This window comes from Protopterus annectens, chromosome 8.part0 (assembly GCF_019279795.1).
Source record: "Protopterus annectens isolate FY-2018-M chromosome 8.part0, PAN1.0, whole genome shotgun sequence".
Classification (NCBI taxonomy): Eukaryota; Metazoa; Chordata; order Ceratodontiformes; family Protopteridae; genus Protopterus; species Protopterus annectens.
In genome coordinates, this window is record NC_056741.1 from 1,826,214,684 (window position 1) to 1,826,238,538 (window position 23,855).

The 23,855-nt window shown below is 42.1% G+C and overlaps 1 protein-coding gene across 1 annotated transcript in view; it reads left to right on the forward strand.

Annotated features, from left to right (window-relative positions):
- FCSK (fucose kinase) overlaps positions 1–23,855 on the forward strand; it is a 1,855,962-nt gene that overhangs the window by 1,012,368 nt on the left and 819,739 nt on the right. The window lies entirely within an intron of this gene.

Sequence of the window (23,855 nt, forward strand, 5' to 3'; positions counted from 1 at the left end):
TGCAGTCAAGGTTTAAGCCACCTGCAATTACTGTTAAACACCTTTTGGTATGTGATAGCACGTGGTTTATGGTTTATTTCATTAATCTGATTTTGTGGTGAGATATAGACTGCTGCTATGAAAGGCTCTGTTTTATCCCCATGCATTGCCTTTTTAGGGTCCACTTTGGACTGAGTTGGAGGAAGTATTTGTGGTTGTTAGGGTGGCATTGAGTTGGCTTTCTTTTCTACTGGCATTATGATCCGTTATTCTATTTTTTTCCCAGGACAGTTGTCTGTGTATATGTAATCTGTTTGTATGTCTGGTAACATCCAACTACCATTTTTTAGCCATAATTCTGCTAAGGTAATTATTTTGTCATTGTTGATTGAGAGCCATCAATCCAGTTGTTCCTATTTGTTATTCAAGCTTGTTGTATTCATTTGTGTATTGGTTTAGCCATTGTAGCCTCAAAGTGGGACAGGTGACATATAAGTAGTGGGAGGGGTTTAACCTGTTAATACTCTTTTGGGTTACATTATGTGGTCTATAGTTTAGTTGCATGTCCCCTGCTTGATAGGAGTAGTAGGCGAAGGTAAATCGGTATAATTTATCTTGTATGTATGTGTGTAAGTGTAATGCCCAAGTTGCTGTATACTGGTGGCTAGAGAGAACACATGGTGGTGGGTAGAGAATACCTCAGGCTTGAGCCCTGTACCTTGGTTGCAGGTGGCAAGGGCCTGAATTCCCTACCCACCACCATTTGTAAAAAAAATTGCAGATTTTTGCCTCATATTTGTTCTGTTCTTTTCCTCATAAAATCTGTGGTTTCTGTATTTTTGTTATTTTATGCAGTTAGTAGTGCAGTGGTGCACTGGTAGCATTGATGTTCATTGTATTTCACTGTTGCAGTCATGACTGTAGGGTTCTCCCCTGCTGGCAGGCAGCCCCAGGTCGGCCAGAATCCCAAAGTCTGGGTCCAGCGTCGGCTGTTCAACCATGCTCCCTGACTTCAGAGCGCCAGGAGTACAAAGCTGACAGCCGACGCCATCTTCTCCAGTCTTTCTTGCCGTGCGGTGATAGTTCGCATTTGCCGGTCGGCGGACTCCTGATGAATTTTACTGATATTTTTCGGTCCGAAGACTTTCTTCTCCACTCAAAGCTAAGTACCCCGTTGGGGAAACTTTTTTCTTGCTCCACTCTGATGTCAGAAAAAGTTAATAATTGTATTTCATGTGGGAAGCAAATACCTCATAAGGATTTTCATTCTTACTGTATTCCTTGCTTGGGCCCTGACCACAACATAGCTAGTTGTCGGTTTTGTGCTAGATTCAGTCAACGTACAATTAAGCGAAGGTACGATTTTGCTTTTCATTACTTTGGTAGGCGCTTTAACTACAAAATGTCGTCTGATACGATCCCGGCTACCGGAGTTCATAAACGTCGCAAGGATAAAGACAGGCCTCTGAGGTCCAAATCTGATGATAACGCACAAGCCGAGCCAGCTTCAGGTTCGGCCGTCATCAGTGAGGTGCTTTTGCAGCCCCCGTCGTCGGCCATTTCAGAACCGACGGCCGAAACAGACTCGCATGAAGAGCCAACCAGGCCTTTAAATATTTCTGTTGCAGGACCTTCGGACAATGCTCCTTCGGATGGGTCCGGAGCCGCTGTGCAGGTCCCGGCTTCCGAAGGGGTTTTCAGGCCTACTCAGCTACTAATAAAGGCAAAGACAAAGGCAAAGACTCCTTCAAAATCAAAGACTTCTACACAGGCTTCTTCTGAACCAGCTCCCAAGTCACAGAAACAGTTACTCAAGATGGCGGAGGATTTACTCACTATGATTAGGGGTTCTCATCCCCCTCCAGACAAAAGGCCAAGGCAGGATGTCTCTTATGATTCCTCTGATCAGGCCTCTGTTTCCTCAGTTTCTTCTTCTGAACAGGAATATTCTTTCCCTCCTTATGAGGATTCTGATGCTGAAGAATCCATTCCTTCAGCTTCTCCCCCTGAGGATTTCTCTTTTGGGGAAACTTTGCATGAAATGAGGGAACATTTCCACTGGGAAGGACAGGAGTATTCGGAATCCAAGAAAAGGCTGAGGGAATTTCTTCTTCTTCCCCAGCATAGACCCCTGGCTATTCCCCCTATTTTGGATATTGTGGATGATGCCTTTTCGGAGGCTAACTTAACCCCTGACTCTTTTCCTCCTGCTCCTGTGAAGCCTGATAGATATTACAGGGTCCCGGATTCCCATCAGTTTTTATACAAGAACCCTTCTGCTGACCCTGAAACCATTTCTCAGGGCCCTAAGGGAGCTAAAGCCGCTTCTGCCAAAAATCCTACCCCTACTGAAAAGGATTCTTGATCCTTAGATAGATGGGGCAAAAAGGTGTACACTTCTGCCACTTTGTCCATTAGGGCTTTAAACTGTCAAGTTTCATATGTTTAAATACCAGCAATTTCTATTGTCTGTCTTAAAACAAAAGCTTTCTTCCATTTCTGCCTGTGCAGAGGATAAGGAATTACATGACTTATTACATGCCACTGAACAAGTTGGGAAGCATGGTTTACACTGTGGATTTGATGCCTTGGAGGCTTCTTGTAGGGCTGTGGCCTCTGGCACTGTCATTAGGAGGCATGCATGGCTAAAGGATCAAAATCTGCTTGAACAGGTAAAGGCAAAATTATTGGACGCTCCTGTTCAGCCTAATGTTTTGTTTGGATCAAAAGCTGAAGAGGTGATTAAAAAGATGGAGGATAAGGCGAAATCAATGCAAACAGTTAAAGATTTCTTACAAGTTCAGCCTCCTAGATTCAGCAGGAATTGGCCTTCTAAAAATTGGTCCTTTCCCACTTCAGACAGGCCTCAGAGGGGTAGATACAGACATTCCAGAGGGAGGCCTCAATCACAAGCTGCTTATAGATCAAGACAGTGGACTGCTTCCACCCCTAGGGGAGGAGAAGACAGGTTAGAATCTCAAAGGAAACAAACTCAATGACTCCCTCTGTGGGGTTACAGGAGCTTCTTCCCTGGAAGCCCCTCTCGGAGGAAAACTCTCTTTTTTTTATCAAAATTGGACTCAAATAACCCAAGACAAATGGGTTTTAGATGTGGTTTTAAGAGGTTACAAATTCCATTTTCATACCTTGCCAAGGCCAAGCGGGTGGTCAGACCTTCCAAAACATCAATGGACGGAGGCCTTAAACCAGGTGGAAGCTCTTTTGGCTATGAATGCCATAGAACTGGTTCCTCTTTCAGAGATGGGAAAAGGGTTTTATTCAAGGCTCTTTCTAGTCCCAAGGAAGCAAAACTCATGGAGACCCATTTTGGATCTGTCAGTCTTGAACACCTTTCTAGAAGTTCCAAAATTCAAGATGCTTACTCTACAGCAGCTACTTCCAATGCTGTCCAAGAATGCATGGATGGTAACTTTGGATTTAAAGGAGGCATATTTACACATTCCCATCAGGCAGGATCGCAGAAAATACCTCAGGTTCAAAGCCGGTTCGAGGCACTTTCAATTATCTGCGCTGCCCTTTGGATTATCTACTGCGCCCAGGGTCTTCACCAAATGCCTGGCTCCAGTAGTTGCTTACTGCAGACTAAAGGGAATTCAAATTTACCCTTATCTGGATGATTGTCTCATTCAGGCAGACAGCAAGGATGTCTTACTCCAGCATCTAGTATTTGTGCAGAACCTCCTCAAGTTCCTGGGATTCTCTGTAAACATAAAAAAGTCAAATTTGACACCATCGCAACAGATAACTTTTGTGGGTGCTCTTCTAAACACCACAACCCAGATGGCATTTCTGACATCTGAAAAACAGTTACAGCTGGCTTCAACATTCAGAACTTTGGCAACCTTAACTCATCTATCTGCAAGGAAATTCCTGCAGGCTTTGGGTTACATGGCCTCCTGCATCCTTCTTGTGCCATATGCAAGACTACACATGAGGAAAATACAGTGGTACCTAAAAAGTGTATGGTCTCAGCATTGCCACAGTTTAGACATACTGATATCCGTTCTTCCTTGCCTTCAAAAGGAATTTCTTTGGTGGTCCAGGGCATGTGCTCTAAACAAAGGGAAGCCCTTCTGTCTGCCTCCTGCCTCTCAGATTCTAACCACGGACGCCTCGGATTATGCTTGGGGAGCCCATTTTCAGGGCAATTGTTTGCAGGGCCTTTGGACAAAGGATCAGAAGCACCTGCATATCAATTTAAAGGAAATGTTAGCCGTTCAGAAAGCTCTATTGGCCTTCAGGAATCTCTTACAACCAGGACAACTGTTAATACGGACAGACAACACCACAGTTATGTGGTACATAAACAAGCAAGGGGGATCTCATTCCTACCCCCTTTGCAGACTAGCCATGGATCTATGGGACACAGCTCTATCTTGCAATCTGGACCTTCAGGCTCAGTTTCTACCTGGGAAACAAAACCTCCTGGCAGACAGTTTGAGCAGACATCTTTCGGATCCACACGAGTGGATGCTGGACACCAAAATATTCAAGATGATAACAGCAGTCTGGGGATGTCCTCACATAGACCTCTTTGCATCCCATCTCAATCATCAGCTACAGACTTTTTGCACCAGGATTTTCCACCCAAACGATTGGAGAGTGGACGCCCTGTCATTCAGTTGGAGGAACCTCTCGGGATATGCCTTTCTGCCTCTCCCTCTTCTTCCACGGGTTTTATTGAAGATAAAGCAGTGCAAGCCCAAGATGATCATCTTGCTGGCTCCAAATTGGCCTCGGCAGTTTTGGTATCCAACTCTAAAAAACCTTTGCCGGGATCCCCCTTGGGTTTTACCTCAGTCTCCGAACCTTCTGTCTCAACATCAGGGTCAGGTTCTATGCTCTCATGTCAGAACTCTCAGTCTGGTGGCCTGGTTAATCCAGGGCCTTTAATTTCTTCTTTACTGCCCAAGCAGGTTTTGGATGTCATATTAGAAGTCAGACGTCCTAGCACTAGAAAATCTTATGCAGGAAAATGGAAAAGATTTTGTTCCTGGATGCAGGCTCAGGATTCTGATCCTCTTCTTCCCAACATTACTTTAATTTTACTTTACTTGACAGATCTCTTACATAAGGGTCTCTCTTTCTCTTCCATTAAAATACATGCCTCTGCTATTTCTGCTCATTATAATACAGACCCTCCCATCTTTTCCCACCAGCTCATGCGACAGTTTCTCAGAGGAGCTAAGAACTTAAGACCTCCTAGATCTCCTCCTATTCCTGCTTGGGATCTCAACTATGTTTTGGAAAAACTAACATTGCCTCCTTTTGAGCCTGCTGCTTCTTCTGACATCAAGTTTTTATCTTGGAAGACAGCCATCCTGTTAGCCCTTACCTCTGCCAGGAGGGTTTCAGAGTTACTAGCTCTAATGGCTGTGGAACCTTATATTATTTTTCATCAAGACAGAGTATCTTTGAGGACTAATCCTACCTTCATGCCTAAGGTGGTTTCCAAAGTGGCTTTAAATCAAACTATACACTTGCCAGCCTTTTTCCCCACTCCTCAAAATAAAGGGGAAAGGATCTTACATTCCTTGGATGTACACAGACAGCTACATTTTTACCTGAACAGAACTAAGGATATCAGAAAATCAGAGCAATCGTTTGTTTCTTATGCTTCCAGTTCCCAAGGTAAAGCCATTTCAAAACAGACCATTTCTAAATGGATTGCTCATGGAATCAGATTTTGTTATTCTCACCATGGAAAGCAAATCCCAGGGAGTATATGGACTCATTCCACCAGAGCTGCTGCCACTTCTGCGACCTTCCTCAGGGGAGTTCCTACCAAGGATATTTTGGAAGCTGCAACTTGGAGTTCAATGCATACATTTTCTAAGCACTATAATCTACCTCTTTACTCTAAGTCTAGGGCAGGCTTTGCCTCTGCAGTCTTGCAGGGCCTTTTAGCCGCCCCTTCCTCTTTATGACCACCTCCCTTTCTTTCAGCTTTGGGATTCTACCCTACAGTCATGACTGCAACAGTGAAACACGATGAACATAGTACAGTTGTGTTACATCTACCATAAATGTAGATGTTAGAGTGTCTTCACTGTTGCAGTCTGGGTTTCCCTCCTTCCTGTCCCCTCTTATTTTTACTTTTGTGTATTTTCTTTTTTCACCATTCTTCTGAGGTGTATTTGCAAAGGATTTGGGACCTTTTTCATTTTGGGACTCCTGACATCTGGGGCAAGAAAAACTGGAGAAGATGGCGTTGGCTGTCAGCTTTGTACTCCTGGCGCTCTGACGTCAGGGAGCATGGTTGAACAGCCGACACCGGACCCAGACTTTGGGATTCTGGCCGACCTGGGGCTGCCTGCCGGCAGGGGAGAACCCTACAGTCATGACTGCAACAGTGAAGACACTCGAACATCTACATTTATGGTAGGTGTACACAACTGTACTTTGCCTGACAGCTGCACATTCTCTGGTTTGATTCTTGGCTAGGGTACATTAGCTTTTGTTCCAAGTCAGACTTTCCTGGTTAACAAATGTTAAATAAATAAAAATAACAGGCATTTGAATTTCAGACTTCATATTCTTCAGAAAGTACACAGAAACACAAAACCTTTTATTCTAGCAATTTTCTAAGTTTATAACACTGGTATTTGAAATTTGTCCCTATTTTTGGGACTGTATTCCCCCATTATTGGCTTCGTCCAGGTTTTTTGTGCTAAGGTTGAGAGTTATAGTGAGAACTGAATTCACTGAATATGTTTGGGGGCTGTATTCCCCCATTACTGGCTTTGTCTATGTGTTTTTTTGCTAAGAGGTTGAAAGCTATGGAACTGAATTCGCTAAATATGTTTGGGGGCTGTTTTCCCCCATTATTGGCTTTGCTTAGGTGTTTGTGCTAAGAGATTGACAGCTATGGTGAGAACCAAATCCACTAAATGGTAGCCATTTAAGTTTAAGTCTTCCTTCCTTTCACAAAACAGATGATTTGGCATAGTGGTATATTGCGCTGACTGTTTTGCACAGGGTCCTGGATTCAATACTTGGCAGTGAAATGTATGGTGGTAACAGCACTTTATTCTAGCAACTTTACAACATTATAAAAGCAATGTTTAAAATGTGTCCCTGTTTTTTTTGGCTTTTGTCCCCCCCCCCAATAAATGTTGGCTTTTTCCAGATTTCTTCTGCAAAGTTCAGACATATAGCTGAGTGTCAAGCAGATTTTACAAGAAGCTGAGAGCTGAAGGGAACAAATGTTTAGTGCTACTTATGCTAAGTTTGCTTGCATTGTTAATAGCACAACAGGTAGGGTACTTGCTTTTGATGCAGAAGGCTGTGGGTTCTACTCCCACAGTAGATGGATGTATTGCTGATACTGTACTGTGTTATAAACGGGGTGGATGCTGCAGTCCTTCTTGGCGAAGATACCTAGCAACTATGAACCTTTTATCAGTTTGCTATCCATTCCCTATTGCAATATTATTAGCTTCTCATTTTTTTTAATGCAACATAGGCAATTTATTCCTCAAGGGCAACGGGCACTTTATTTGTAGATGAAACAATGAAATATAAAGTTGCTTGATAGCAGCAACATCTTCATTAGTTACAGATTTCTTTAATGTGGAATTATTTAGATGACTTTTACTTCTTCAGAGATTGTGCATATTTACTGATACTGGTGGAATGTAGAAGTTTGAGTAGACTTTTTTGATGGAAATTTTCTGAATTGGGCAGTTTTGTCATTATTTGTGCATGCATTTTGTTTCATTGTTTACTGAAAAAATGTTTGAAACAATAAATTTAAAATGCCCTCTAACAACTGTACTGTATTGTACAAGGAATATAATTTAATACAATCAGGAAGGTGTACCAAAGAGCACATGTATGTTTTGTGTGCAAGGGGCCTATGATTTGAAAACAGCCCAAAGTTTTAACTGCCACTGGCAAAATGTATTTTCTTTGAATGTGGGTTTCAATGCTGTTTCAATGAATGTGAGTTTCAAGGACAGAGAAGTTTTAATGCTAAGTCTGTTTTCATTGTGAGATTGCATTACTTTGTTTAGCAGATGTCTTAGTGTTTGTGCTGTAAAATGCAAAATAAAACTTTCAAATGAAGTCCAAATCATCATGGAAGTAAAGCAGTATGCAAATTAGTGTTTATGGTAAATGGGGCGAAATAGCCAAGTAATGGTTCGTTGGAATGGCTGCAGGGGGGAGGCTCCATTTGACCATGATTTTGTGAGGGGGGAAGGGGGGCAAACTCAGACAGCCCCGGCTGAACTATACCTCCCAACTGTCCAGATTTTCACAGAATTAATAGATTTTTGCTTCTTATTTTTGGTTTGTTCCTCATAAAATTTGTGGTTTTCTGGCAAATCATTTAGGAATTAAGTCACTAAATAATTACCGACACTGAGTTTCAGACTTCATAACCTACAGAAAAATGCATGCTAAAGAAAGACCTGTTATATTCTATCAATTGTCTCAGTTTATACAAGAGCAATTTGTAGTACTGTTTATATGTTCCCCCAATATATTTGGCCTTGTCCAGATTTTCTGCATTAACAGGTTGAGAGGTACGTGCAAATAAATTGCTTTATAGCTTAAGGCATATCCAAACTCTCAACTGTCCCTGATTTCCATAACCTGTGCAATAATCCTTTAAGCAATGTATCTTGAGCTTGTTTCTTGTTTGCCTTTCATTTTTTTACTTTGATCATGTTTTCCCCATGAAACAAGTAGATAGTTGTTGTCAGGCAGCAGGTCTTTTTTGGATAAGAAACGTTTTTACAAGTGGGGGTATCACAGAGATGGCTACTTTCAGCATGTTACTTGGTACTTTAATAAAGCTGAATATAAATTATAATTAGAACTGCAGTGCAAGGAGAAGTGGTTTGAGTTGAGTGCTGCTTGTTTTTCTTATACTTGATTTTGACTGGCGTTCCAGTAATGTATTTAAAAAGTAGTTTATTTTTTCATGCCTCACACCCTTTTTGTTTCCATCTAGATATTAAGTAAGCTGTCATGCAGCCAATGCATTGAAATATTTTTTTTCTTCTACACTTCAGTTTGTCTTGATTGGTCTCTCATAATGACGGTTTGGCACAAAGGCAGCGTATTTAATTAAAGTTAGAGTTTATGTTTTTTTGAGCATAGCTCCACTCCTTTCCCATTGACCCCCACCCATTCAGCTGTCTCCTGCAGCCCCCCTTTGATTTGAAGTCACCAGCCGCCACTGTTGCTCAGTCTGACAATACTGCCACCTTGGCACCTGCCTCAAACCCCTCCCTGCTGTCCCAGCAGAAGGGCCAGATTTTGCATCCTCAGTTACAAACCCTGAACCTAGCAGCCTGGTTCATCTCCTGAACCCTCAAGTAAACAGGTGCTGGATGTCATCCTGGAGGCAAAAAGGCCTACTACTAGAAAATCCTATTCAGAAAAGTGGAAAAGATACTGTTCTTGGAGCCAGTCTCAAGGAATGGACACTAATGTGCCAAGCTTACATCATATACTAGATTACTTAACAGAAATGTTGCACAAAGGCCTATCCTTCTCTTCAATTAAGATTCCTGCATCTGCCATCTCATCTCATTATAATACTGAGCCACCCCTCTGCTCTTATCCTCTGGTCAAACAGTTCTTGAGAGGAGCCAAAAAATTTAAGACCCCCCCAGGAGTGCTCCCACTCCAGCATGGGACCTTAACTTTCTATTGGAAAAACTCACGCTTCCACCCTTTGAACCTGCTGCTTCAGCAGAGTTAAAATTCCTCTCCTGGAAACAGCTTTGCTTCTAGCCATCACTTCAGTAAGAGGAGTGTCTGAATTGCAGGCCCTTATGGCCGTGGAGCCCTTCATTATCTTTCATGCGGACAGGGTTCCCTCAGGACTAACCCATCATTTATTCCAAAGGTGGTATCCTGTGTGGCTTTAAACCAATCCATTCATTTGCCAACCTTTTTCCCTAAGCCTCAGAATACAAGGGAAAGGATCTTCCACTCCCTGGATGTGCCCAAGCAGCTTAGGTTCTATCTGGACAGGACTAAACCTTTCCGAAAATCTGAACTGCTGCTAGTCAGTTTTGTTACAGGGGCAGAGGGCCAACCATTTCTACATGGATAGCACTCTGCATCCATTTCTGCTGCAAGCATCATGGGAAACCTGCCTCAGACGGGATAAGAATACATTCCAGTAGGGCTACGTCAACCTCTACAGCATTTCTCAGGGGAGTCCCTGCCAGGGACATCATGGAAGCTGCAACCTGGAGCTCTGTACTCACCTTCACCGAGCATTACCACTTACCTATCTTTTCTAAATCCAGAGCTGGATTTGCTACAGCAGTCTTATAGGGCCGGCTTGCCAGCCCTAATGCTTCTTGACTGCCTCCACCCATCCTCAGATTTGGGAATCAACCCAAATGTGATGACTGCAACAGTGAAACATGAAGAACATAGTACAGTTGTGTACACTTACCATAAATGTAGATGTTTGAGTGCATCCACTGTTGCCTTCCAGGTTACCCCCCTCCAGCCCCCTGTCTTCTCTTTACTTCTTCCTATCCTTTTTGTTTGGTATATCTTATATCATTGGTATTTGCTTTTTGCTGTGGGTGTTCCACACCATGTAATTGCTTCCTATTTAGGGGGATCCTGACATCTGGACCAAGAAAAACTGATGTAATGGTGTCTGCTGCATGTTTTATACCCGTGATGTCCTGACATCATGGAAGAAGCGACAGCATCCAATGCAGAAATCCCAAGACTCTGGTATTCAGGCCGACTGATAACCGAAATGTGATGACTGCAACAGTGAATACACTCGAACATATACATTTATGGTAAGTGTACACAACTGTACTTTCTAGATTATACTGAAAACTCTACCAGTGCTGGTCTTTAGTAGTTTAGTACCCCCCATTTCTTTCTGTTTGCCTATACTCTGATATCAATCTTTGATAGGGAGGGCAATGTCTAACCTGCAGTCAAAATCAATTCATGGTGTCTTCCCATTCTGTCATCTTTTTTTCTGTAGTTATTTGTTCCCAATACCTTGGTTCTTTTGCCAGTTTTCTCCAATAAATTCCAGCCTCCTCTTGCCTATTGTCTATATCCCCAATTGCAGTCATTCCTATTAGCAGAATCTCCTTTCTCCATTCCTGTGTTAGCTTAGTTCTTGGGATACTTTCTGCTACTTTATTGATGTAATATTCTGTATGATTGTTGTTATTCTCCTTAAAGGCCTGCATCCAAAAATCCCAGTCTCTCCTTTTTTCTTGAGCTTCCACCCTATTTCATCATCATCCCTTTCCACTTTGAATTATAGGATTATGCTTGTGCTTTGTATAGGATTGAGTAGCTCTGAAATACCCCTTCAAATCGGGTAATCGCAATCCAGCCTGTTCTACTGGAAGAATCCGTTTATCCCACTTGACTCTTGCCATCATCCCTTCCCAGATCCATCAACTCTTTATTAATTGCTATCTATAACCTCTCCTCTGGTTGATAAAAATATGCCTGACCTGTGTTTAAGACTAATGGGACTAAAAGCACTTTAACTGCTTATATCATACTATCTATATCCGTATAACAAAACTTCCATTTTTTTTTTCAGTTTTTGTATTATCTTTTGTTTAGTCTCTTCCCACATATCCTTAGCTGCCACACCAGAATCATTTTAATCCATTCTCCTAAATACTTGATGTTATCATGTCTCCATAAATATGGATATTACTGAACCAATTCATATGTGGGTGCATATTTTATCGCCATTGCATTTGGTTTAGCTTCATTAATTTTGTATCCTCAATAGATTTGAGACGGTCTCAAAATGTTCCACAACACTGTAATGTCTCTTTCTGCTTTTGTCAGGTATAAAAAAAAAAAAAAAAATTTCATCTGCTTTTACTGTACTTGTCTTTTTACCTACTTCTTTTTACTTTTGCATCATCTTAAAATACTCAATTGTATTTATTACTGCTTGGTGTAACTCATTCTAAGCCTTTTGGTTTAAACACTTGGGCTTCGGACCAGTTAGTTGTTTTGCACTGAGAGGGTTTGTGGTCTGCACTGTTGTGGCAGAACAGGTAGCTTACATCCTTCTAGGTTGAGAACTGCTGATTGAGGGCTCAGTGTCTGTTATTCTAAAAGTGTATTAATTCTGGTTTAAGCACTTGGGCTTTCAAGCCAGTTATTTTACATTAAGAGGGTTCGTGGTCTGCACTCTTGTGGGAGGAGAGGCTGGACTCTGCCCTTCTGAGCTGGGAATTTCTGGTTAAAGGCTTATAGTGCATGCATATCTGAACTGTTTCTTACTGAGGTTGATGCGCCTTGTTTGCTGTGGCATAGACTGGATTCGGGCCTGCTGGATCTAGCTTTGTTTGTGTAACTTGAGCACTAATCCAGACATTCTCTAAAGTATTCAATGGTATTTATTACTGCTTGGTTGTAACTTGATTAAAGTGTAGCTATCATTCAAGTCTTTTGGATTAAGCACTTGGGCTTCAGACCAGTTGTTTTACATTAGGAAGGTTTGTGGCAAGCACTGTGGTGGTAGGACAGGTAGCTTTCATCCTTCTAAGTTGGGAACTGCTGATTGAGAGCCCAGTGTCCAAGTGTATTAGTTCTGGTTTAGGCACTTGGGCTTCAGGCCAGTTATTTTACATTAAGAAGGTTCGTGGTCTGCACTCTTGTGGGAGAAGAGGCTGGACTCTGCCCTTCTGAGCTGGGAATTTTCTGGTTAAAGGTTTATAGTGCCTGAATATTTGAACTGTATCTTACTGAAATTGGTTCACCTTGTTTGCTCTAGCATAGACTAGATCCAGGCCTACTGAATCTAGCTTTGTTTATATGCTTGTTGTTTGTTTGCTTGTTATTTCCCTGGAAGCTAATTCCACCTAATACGCAACTTCTCAGCGCTTCTGTGGATCACTAGTGATATCTGCATTGCTTACTGTACTTATTTCCTTGTTTCACTTGAAAGAAAGTTACTGTTTGTCATTTTTGCATGTAGTTACTTGTAACACATTGCACTCAAGTTACCTGGCACTTGCTCACTAAAGCAATTATATAAGTCAGCACTAAAAATTAAAAGCACTACACCCTCACTCCCCACTGGCCCTTGTTTGCAATTAAGGATTTCCCAATATTATTCTAGCTTGTCCAAAGGTCAGTTGTCAATCTCCTCTCCGGTCCAGCTGATGAATCTGGGAATCTTGAGGCAATGTTATAACTGCCTCATGTACACAGACAACCCTCTCCTCCTCCCACATAACACAAATACTTGCGAGAGATGCAGCTATTTAGCCAAACTGGAGGCTGAGCTCTCTCAACTCAGGACTGGCAAGACCAGACAGGAGGAGAAGGCAACTACACACACCACAAAACCAGCCTCACATAATGCTACCACTCCACTGAATCAAACACATAAACACACAAAGACATACTCGGAGGCTCTGAGTAAAAATTTACCTAAACAGCAGAGGCCTCCAAAGCAGACACCCAAACAACTGCTACCTCAAGACACCCCACAAGCAACACATAAACCACAAAAGCAGTGTGCAAAGCAGTCACAGCCCTTAAGGCCAAATACAACACCAAACATACTTGTCATAGGTGACTCCATAGTCAGACACACTGACGTCCCACTCACCAGGCTGAACAAGGAGAGGGTCACAGTAAGCTGCCTATCGGCGCTAGAATCCGCCACATAACACAAGCACTCGGGTCACTCCACGGCAAGTACAAATATGACACAGTCATTGTCCATGCTGGTGTGAACGACCTGAGACGTACCTCCCTGGACTACATGAAAAGAGACATAGAGGAGCTCTCTGATTATGTAGCCCAGGCAGGTATGACCCTAACCCTGAGCAGTATCCTTCCTTCACCAAGAATGATGCCACAATATAGAGACAAGATGATCAGCTTTAACAATTGGCTTAATGTCTGGTGTCATTCAAAGGGGATCCAGTGTCTGTCTGCCTGGGATGACATGCTTGACAAGCCACGCTGCTTCAAGGGACGGCTTGCACCTGTCACCCTGGGATTCCGGATATTGGCCAAGGCTCTTGCCACCCCCATAGTGCCTTTTTAGGCAAGGCTCAAATTCTAAACCTACCACCCTAGAAAACAAAAATGGGAAGAAACTGAGGGTAATGCTGCTCAATGCCAGAAGTCTAAATCTCAAAATGCACGCACTCAAGGCCCTTCTCAGTATGGAGAACATCGATGTCTGTGCTGTAACTGAAACCTGGTTCAAGGCTCCTGAGAGCACCCCGCACTATTAGGTTTTACCTCATATCATGCGTTCCGCCCCAAAACCCGGACCACACCACAAAAGGAGGGGTGTATCCATATTCATAATGGATACTCACACCTCCAGGTTGGTGGCAACGCAAAGCTCGGAAACCATCCAGGTGCAACTAACCATAGGCAAAACTGCTCTACAAATTGTAGCATGCTACAGGCCACCCTCTCAAACTCAGGAACCCCACACAGCCTTCCTGAAGACACTGGAGGGTATAAATGTATCTCCAAACACCATCATATTGGGTGACTTCAACTACCCGAATATAGACTGGGAACATTACTCAAGCCCTAACTTTCTAGCCCAACGGTTCCTGGAGTTCATAAATTCAAATGCCATGGAACAGCTAGTCACTGTTCCCACGAGAGGAGAAAATATACTAGATCTCATTGTCACAAACATGGGGACAAAATGCTCCACACCGGAAGTATATCCCTCATTGGTGAGATCTGATCATAAACTAATCTCACTGGAAATCCACATCCCGGGCCACCACAAACAACAAAGAGCATAGTGAAGAGCTTGTCTAAAGCAAACTGCACACTACTCAAGACTGGTGTGGTATCCTTCAAGGCCCCTGAGCCAGAGGAAACCACAACCCAAGCTGCGGAAGCCCTTACAAATGCCTTCTATGAACACCTCCAGTTCTGCATGGATCAGGCAATCCCAAATAAAACCAAGACTCTTTCCACAAAGGGCAAACGTCCAGTCTGGTGGACCCCAGCCATTAACAAACTTTACAATAAGAGGAGAAAGCTATTACATGATAGAACAAAATCCATAAAAGGGAAGTCACCCCTGATCATTATTAGTAAAAAAATACGAGCACTCATAAAATCAACTAAGGCCAATTTTGAGAGAAAAATTGCCATGGATTCAAAGGACAATCATAAGGCCTTTTTCAGCTATGTTAGGAACCTGGGTGGAAACTCCCAGATATGCTCAGAATTAGTCCAAAATGATACAAAATCACTGAACCCACAGACATTGCCAACATACTGGCAGACAGGTTCAGTGCAAACTTCACCCCTCTCCCCTAAAGGAGAGATAACTATCCCAGCCGAGTGTAGCCTCCCGGACATCTCAAATGCGCAGGTGAAAGCTGCTCTCTCTAAAGCTAAAAACACAGCATCAATGGGACCGGATGGTGTCCCCGGCTGTGTGCTACACGAGCTAAATGAGGAATTAAACCCGCACATAAGGCAGCTGTTTAATCTCAGCCTTACCACAGGATACGTGCCCAAGGAGTGGCGTACGGCAACTGTGGTCCCACTCCACAAAGGCGGCGCCTCACGGACCCTGGTAATTACCGCCCATAAGCTTAACAAGTCTAGTCTGCAAAGCTATGGAGAGGATCATAATGGAGCTCATAAACAAAGATATAGAGGACTTGCAGACATTGGACCCAACCCAGTTTGGCTTTGTCAAGGGAAGATCATGCCTTTTGAACTTGGTCGACTTCTTGAAACAGTCACCAAGGCCATTGATGAGGAAAGGCAGTCCATACAGCCTACCTTGACCTTGCAAAGGCTTTCGACACAATACCCCACTCGGGTATTGTAGAAAAACTTACCAGCTTAAATGTAAACCCATATGTCACAAGATGGGTTGCAAACTGGCTTAAGGACAGAACCCACAGGGTTAGAGTTGCTGGCGCTGTGTCAGACTCCAAGCCGGTCACAAGTGGTGTCCCACAGGGCTCGGTCCTTGGCCCCTATTGTTTGGCATCTACTTCTCAGAAGTACAGGCCAACATGGGAGGACTTTGGCTGACAAAGTTTGCAGACGACTGCAAACTGGGCGCCATAGTGGAAAGTGCATCGGACACGGATATCCTTCAGAAGGGACTCACGGAAACAGATAGCTGGTGCCAGAGCCATGGCCTGAAGTTAAACGCCAAAAATGTATAGTCATACCCTTCGGGAAAAACAAGGTAACCCCAAGCTACCATATAGGTGGCAATCCACTAAGCACAGAAGAGGTTATCAGGGACCTGGGGACCCAGGTTGACAGTGGCCTTTCTTTTGACACTCACATTGCTAAAGTGGTTAGAAAGACCTTCTACATTGCCCACCTGATCATGAAGGGATTCACATCCAGATCTAGTGAGGTCATTGTTCCCTGTACTCTTCACTTATCAGACCAATGATCGAGTACAATGCCCCATTCGGGATGTATCTCACCCGACATCTGCAGCAATTGGAGAGACCCCAAAAGTTCCTCACCAAAAGGATAAAGGGACTACAAAATCTGTCATATGCTGCCAGATTGAAGAAACTCCAGCTCTATTCAGTCGCATACCGTCTGCTCAGAGGTGACATGTGCCTGACATACAAGGCCATGTCCAACCCGAATTAATGGACATGCTCCACCTCAAAAATCCAAATCCACCAAAACCACTAGAGCAAGCGACTTAAACCTTAGCACGGATATAAATAGGACATGCTGGAGGGATAGATTTATCACTCAGAGACTCCCTATGCTGTGGAATAAAATCCCGGTCCATGTGAGGCAGAGCACCTCGCTGACTCTGTTCAAGAGAAATCTAGACCTGTGGATGGGAGATCGTAGGTTTACCCCGGAATCATCTCTGTGTCACTGCTGGACAGAGGCACAACAAACTAATGGGCACAGTATTTTTTCATATAAGGGGTGGCGTAAGCCACAAAAATTTGGGCTAGGCTTATAAATGCCTTAGGGCAGATAGCCTAGTATAAACCTATGAACCTATAAAATAATATTATCTGCAAAGAAAGCCAGCTTTTCTTGAATACCATACCGATTATATCCTTCAATTTCTGAGTCCCTGATTTTCTTTGCCAATGGTTCTAGATATAATGTAAATTACAAAAGGAAAGAGGACACCCCTGCCTGGCTCCTCTGCTCAAGCAGAAATTATCAGAGAGGACCCCCACCCACTTTAATTTTCATCTCCGCTCCCTCATATATCCTCATAATCAACCTTATAATCTTTTTCAGCAAATGCAAATGCTTCCATTGCCCTGCTCATAAAGTCCCAGCTTACTCTGTCAAATACTTTCTTTGCATCAAGACCCACCAATAACAATAGTGTTTTCTTACATTCTGCTTCCTTCTGGATCATCAGTGTTCTGTTAATGTTGTCAAATGTTTGCCTCCCCTCCACAAAACCACATTGATCCGTATCTTTCAAATTTGGCATTACTTTTGCCATTTTTTTAGCCATTACAGACATGAACACTTTATAATCATGGTTTAGCATTGAAATGGGCCTGTATAAAGCTAGAGCTGATGAATCTTTACCTGCTTTAGGTATTACAGGTACCACTGCTTTCTTCCAGAATGTTGGTACTTCTCCTTCTCTTAAAATACTGTTAAAGAAAGCCTTCCAGATTTTTATCAGTTTTTCCTTCTTAGCTTCCAAACTTCCACAGTAATGCCATTTACTCCTGGCAATTTCTGGTAGATTGGTTATATATCACAATTTGATCTCATCTCCTCCTATCCTAGCCATTAGCAATTGAATCTCATCTACATCTAACCTTGGCATATTTAGTTCTTCTGTAAACATTTCCGTTTGTATCTTTTCTTGATTTCCATATTTCTGTGCTTTATACAGACTTTCATAGAATTTCCAAAATATTTCTGATACCTATACAGGATCTCTCATTAAATTCCTTTTTATAGGCTCCCTAAGCTTGCCGACAGTCCTTTCTACTTTCTGTTGCCTGAGTCATTGTGCTAAATGTTTTTGTGCTCTAGGGTTATTATCAAAAAGTTGCTTAACCGCAATATTTCTAAACTCGTGTATTTTATCGATTAATCCTTTATTTTCTGCTTAGCTTTCTGCAGTTGATCCTCTTCTTGTTCTTTGCGATTCCCCCTGTTCTGCAATACTTTAACATTTGTCAGTCCCTCTAAATAATTTTTACTGCTTCTTAACCATAGCCCCCTTTCTTTTATTTCCACCCCACTTTTAAATTCCAGCTTAATTTTATCCCAGTCACTAGCAATATTTTCAGAAGTTATTTCTATCCTCTTGAATAGCTCCTGAATAATCTGCACTACTCATTCCTTAAATTATTCTCTTTTCAAGAGATAGGTGGGAAAATGCCAGTGTCTCATTTTTATTTAATTACCCTGTATTTTTATTTTAGTTATTATTGGTGGATAATCTGAGATAGTTATTGGGTACATTTCAAAACCTTCAATTAAGTGCACATGTTCCTGTGAAATGTAAATTCTGTCTAGCCTAGCCCAGTTTTTATATCTTGGGGAATAATATGTAAATTTATTCCAAACTCCTATTACAGAATTCACATCTTCCTTGCCAAATATTTTCATAAATTTCTTCAAAAATCTACCCTCCTTTGTTGTACTGTCCCCCCTAGGCCCCCCAGATGTATCTTCACTACTGCAAATCAAATTCCTGTCCCCACCCATAAGTAATATTCCTTGGTGAAAACTTATTATTTCTTCCAGAATTTTCATAAGCTCCATTATAGACATTGTAGGTGGAATATAAATACATGCCAGTATAATCCTCCTCCCTTGCCAGTAGGCCCTTAGCACTACAAATCTGTCATTATTATCTTTTTTATCCTCTTCTACCACTATTGGAGCTCCTCTTGCAATTACTATAAGAACTCCTCTTTTACTTTTTCTCAGATATTCCGCTTAATAACCATCCTGAAAACCTTTCTTTATCAAATTTACATGTTCAGTTCTTACCAAGTGTGTTTGCAATCTACATTTTTAATATAGTTCACTATTCTTTCTTTTTTGTATTTATCTGTGATACCATTGACATTTAAAGACATTACTGAAAGCATTATTGTATTAAAAGTTATGATTGCCACATTTTATGTACAGCACCTTTTTTGTTAAATGTCTAATTCCAGCTTTTGTTTTACGTGCATGCTCTGTTTGGCTGGTTGAACTTTTATATAGTTGTTTTTTTGTCATATCCTTTTGACCCTATGTGACATCTTACAAAACTTTTTGTTTTAATGAAAGCCTTCAAACAAAAAAAACAAACAAACTGACAACACCCCCGTAAAGCCTATTAACTTAATACTAACACACAAAACTATGTACATCTTCAACTGTTGAAGTTTTACCCTCCTAATAGTAACAAATGTCCCAAACTGCCAGCCACACTCATACTTGAGTTAACCTAAAAGAAAGGTTATCCATGCTAAGATGCATGGTGCAGCCTGTGCTTCTACTAAGTGCTAACTGGTTTTGTCTTATCTTTATAGCTCTGTTAGCTGGGAAAACCCCTGCATGCTTTCAGGGAACATTATTTCTTAGCCAGTTTCTCTTTTGTTTTTTTCCCTAGCCAATCACTCTCCACCAGACTGTAACCAGTTGCATTTTATCAGATTGTCTCCATGGAGACATGAGAACCAGACAGCCAGTTTCTCATTATCAAATTCTCTCAATGAAGACATAAGAGCCAGAAAGTCAATTTCTCTTTACCAGATTGTTTCCATGGAGATATGAGGGCCAGATATAGAATTGCTGCCAAGCATACATTCATTTGCTAAAAAAGCCTCATAATATTCAATATTCTTTTTCATTTGCTTGCTTTTTCTTAAATCGTGTTACTAAATAAATCTAAGGTCCTTAATTCAGTCATTCCCCATGCAAGTATGAGAAAAAGCACATTAAGTTTCCTTTTGTCATGCTCTTTTAACCAGGCTTTTTTTAACATTGCAGTGTCTACATTTCTTAAAATGAACAAGAAGAAGGAGACAAGGGAGAAAGAAAGGGAAAACAAAAGCAGCATCACCTATTTACAATCCCCATTACACTTAAAAACAACTGAGAAAACTTTACTTTATGGTATGCAAAGAAAACCAAACACCACGAAAATAGTACTGTTAAGAAAACAATGTTTTATTTAGTTACAATTAGCTTTCTCCCCTCTATTCCCCTCCCTAAAACCTTTTTTTCGAACATTAATGACATGAAGTAGAGCATATAATTTAGAGTCCCCCACAAGTCCAAAAATTCTTGAAAAGTCCAATATTTCTATATTTTCTTGTTCTGTCATATTTCACAGGTATAAATATTGCATTGTAATCCCATATTTGTCACTTTCCAGTTGGTTTTATTGCTGTTCATATCCATCTCCTGTCTCTTCTTCATTTCCAATATACTGTTGAGTCTTCTAATCAGTTCTCGTGCTTCCTTCCTTCTCTCCAATATTTTCCTTTGAAACAGTGGAAAAGGTTTCACAGGTGCATTCTCTCTGTGATTTTTATTGCCAGAAGAACAAGAAGCAGAATCTCCTCCTGTTTCACAGCTCACTTTTTGTTGGACAAACTTTTGTATTTCCTCCTTAGCATTTACTTCATCAAAAGAAGATTTTGTGCCTCCAGGGAAGAATACCTTGAAGACACCTGGGTACAGCAGTTTGAATTTCACACCTGCATCTCGACATTCATTAAATATTCTTCTCTTTCGGCTATTCCCATTAGGGGTCGCCACAGCGGATCATCTGTTTCCATTTCTTCCTGTCCTCTGCATATTGCTCTGTCATTCCAACCACCTGCATGTCCTCTCTCACCAGATCCATAAACCTTATCTTAGGCCTTCCTCTTTTCCTCTTACCTGGCAGCTCCATCCTTAACATCCTCTTCCCAATATACCCAGCATCCTTCCTCAGCACATGTCCAAACCATTGCAATCTCGCCTCTCTGACTTTGTCTCCAAACTGTCCAACCTGAGCTGACCCTCTAATATACCGATTCCTAATCCTGTCCATCCTTGTCACACCCAGTGCAAATATTAACATCTTTAATTCTGCCACTTCCAGCTCTGACTTCTGCCTTTTTGTCAGTGCCACCATCTCCAACCCATACAACATAGCTGGTCTCACTACCCTCTTGTAGACTTTCCCTTTCACTCTTACTGGTACCCATCTGTCACAAATCACTACTGACACTCTTCTCCACCCATTCCAATCCTGCCTGTACTCTCTTCTTCACCTCTCTTCTACACTCACCATTACTCTGAACTGTTGATCCCAAGTACTTAAACTCATCCACCTTCGCCAACTCTGCTCCCTGTATCCTCACCATTCCTCTATCCTCCCTCTCATACACACACACATATTCTGTCTTAGTCCTGCTGACCTTCATTCCCCTCCTCTCTAGACCATATCTCCACCTCTACAGGGTCTCCTCAACCTGGTCCCTATTCTCACTACTGATCACAATGTCATCTGCAAACATCATAGTCCATGGCTCCTCCTGTCTGATCTCGTCTGTCAATCTGTCCATCACCATTGCAAATAAGAAAGGGCTCAGAGCTGATCCTTGATGTAATCCCACCTCCACCTTAAACGCATCTGTCACTCCCATTGCAGACTTCACCATTGTCTCACTACCCTCGTGCATATCCTGTACCACTCTTACATACATCTCTGCCACTCCTGACTTCCTCATACAATACCACAACTCTTCTCTAGGCACCCTATCATGTGCTTTCTACAAGTCCACAAAGTCACAATGCAACTCCTTCTGACCTTCTCTATATTTCTCCATCAACACTCTCAGAGCAAACATCGCATCTGTAGTGGTCTTTCCCGGCATGAAACCATACTGCTGATCATTAATCATCACCTCCCTTCTTAACCTAGCTTCCACTACTCTTTCCCATAACTTCAAGCTGTGACTGATCAGTTTTATCCCTCTGTAGTTAATACAGCTCTGCACATCACCCTTATTCTTAAAAATAGGTACCAAAATACTTTTTCTCCACTCCACTTGTCAGGGGTATAAAACATGCAGCAGATGCCATTACATCAGTCTTTCTTGCCGTGCAGTGCCCGAAGCAGAAGCAGTTTGCATGTTGCATGTTTCGTTTTCGAGTTTCAGAACATAAGTCTTCAACTAAAGCTAAGTACCCCGTTGAGGAAACTTTTTCTTGCTCCTTACCTATGTCAGTAAAAGTTAATAATTACATTACTTGTGGAAAGCAAATACCTCATAAAGATTTTCATTCGTACTGTATTCCTTGCATAGGCCCTGACCACGACATACCTTGCTGTCGGTTTTGTGCTTTATTTAATCAGCGCACTATCCGTCATCAGTATATTTTCACCTCTAAGTATTTTGGTTCTTGGTTTAATTATCCAGAAATGTTGTCCGTTAGCCATCCGACTACCGGAATTCCAAAAAAAATGCAAAGATAAAGATAGAGACAGGCCATCGAGGTCCAAAACTGCCGACAATGCTTCTCCTAAGCCAGTCGCCAGTTCACCGGTACACAGTGAGGTGGTTTCGCAGCCCCTGATGCCCGCTACTTCTCATTTGCAGGCCTCTACTGAGACCCATTCGGAGTCCGGAATTCTGCGAGATGCTTCAGCTATGGAACCTGCAGATGTCTCTTCCTTGGATGGGTCCAGAGCCGCTTCTGAGGGTGTATTCAGGCCTACGGACTTGCATATTAAACCGACACATCCTTCTTCACTTAGGCCTAAATCTCAAACCATGCCTAAAAAAACGACGCCCAGGCTACATGCTCAGGCCTCTTTGCCTAAAAAACAAATGATAAGAATGGCTGAAGATTTAATTACTCTAATCAGGGGTAGCCAACCCCCCCCCCCTTTCTAAGAGGCCTAGTACTGAAGTTGTTTATGAATCTTCTGACCAAGATTCTGTTTTTTCTGATTTTTCTGATGATCTGGATTTGCCCATATCTACTTATGCGGATTCTGATGCAGAGAACTCCATTCCCTCTGCTTCTCCTCCAGAGGATTTTTCTTTTGGGGAAACCTTGCATACTCTAAGAGAGTAGTTCCACTGGGAAAGCCAGGATTTTTATGATTCATAAAAGAGGCTTAGGAATTTCTTACTCCAACCTCAGCATAGGCCTTGAGCTATTCCTCCTGTACTAGATATTGTTGATGATGCTTTTTCAGAATCTAGTGTGGCCCCTGATTCCTTGCCTCCTGCTCCCAGAAAACCTGACAGATACTACAGGGTCCCTGAGTCACACAAGTTCCTTTTTAAAAATCCTATTGCGGATCCAGAGACTATTTCACTGGGGCCCAAGGGCATTAAGGCTTTTACTGCTAAAAATCTTACCCCTTCTGATAGAGACTCCAGGGCGTTGGATAGATGGGGTAAGAAGGTTTACACTTCTGCAACCTTGGCCATTAGGGCTTTAAACTGCCAGTTTCATATGTTAAAGTATCAGCAACATGTTATTGGATTGCTTAAACAGAAAATGATGTTGATTCTTGACTGTGTTGAAAGTAAAGAATTACAGGATTTAATGCATTCTGCTGAACAAGTTAGAAAACATACTTTGCAATGTGGTTTTTATTCATTAGAGGCCTCTTGCAGGGCTGCTGTTACTGGTCAGAGCTCAGAAGGCATGCTTGGCTAAAGGAGCAAGCCCTGCCTGATCATGTTAAAGCTAAATTGTTGGATGCTCCTTTAAATCAGGACCGCCTGTTTGGCAACAAGGCGGAGGAAGTTCTTAAAAGATGGAAGATAAAGCTAAATCTATGCAAACTGTTAAAGATTTCTTACAAGTTCAGCCTCCTAGATTTAGTAGGCACTGGCCCTCTAAGAATTGGTCCTTTCCAGCCCTTCCAGGTCTTCTCA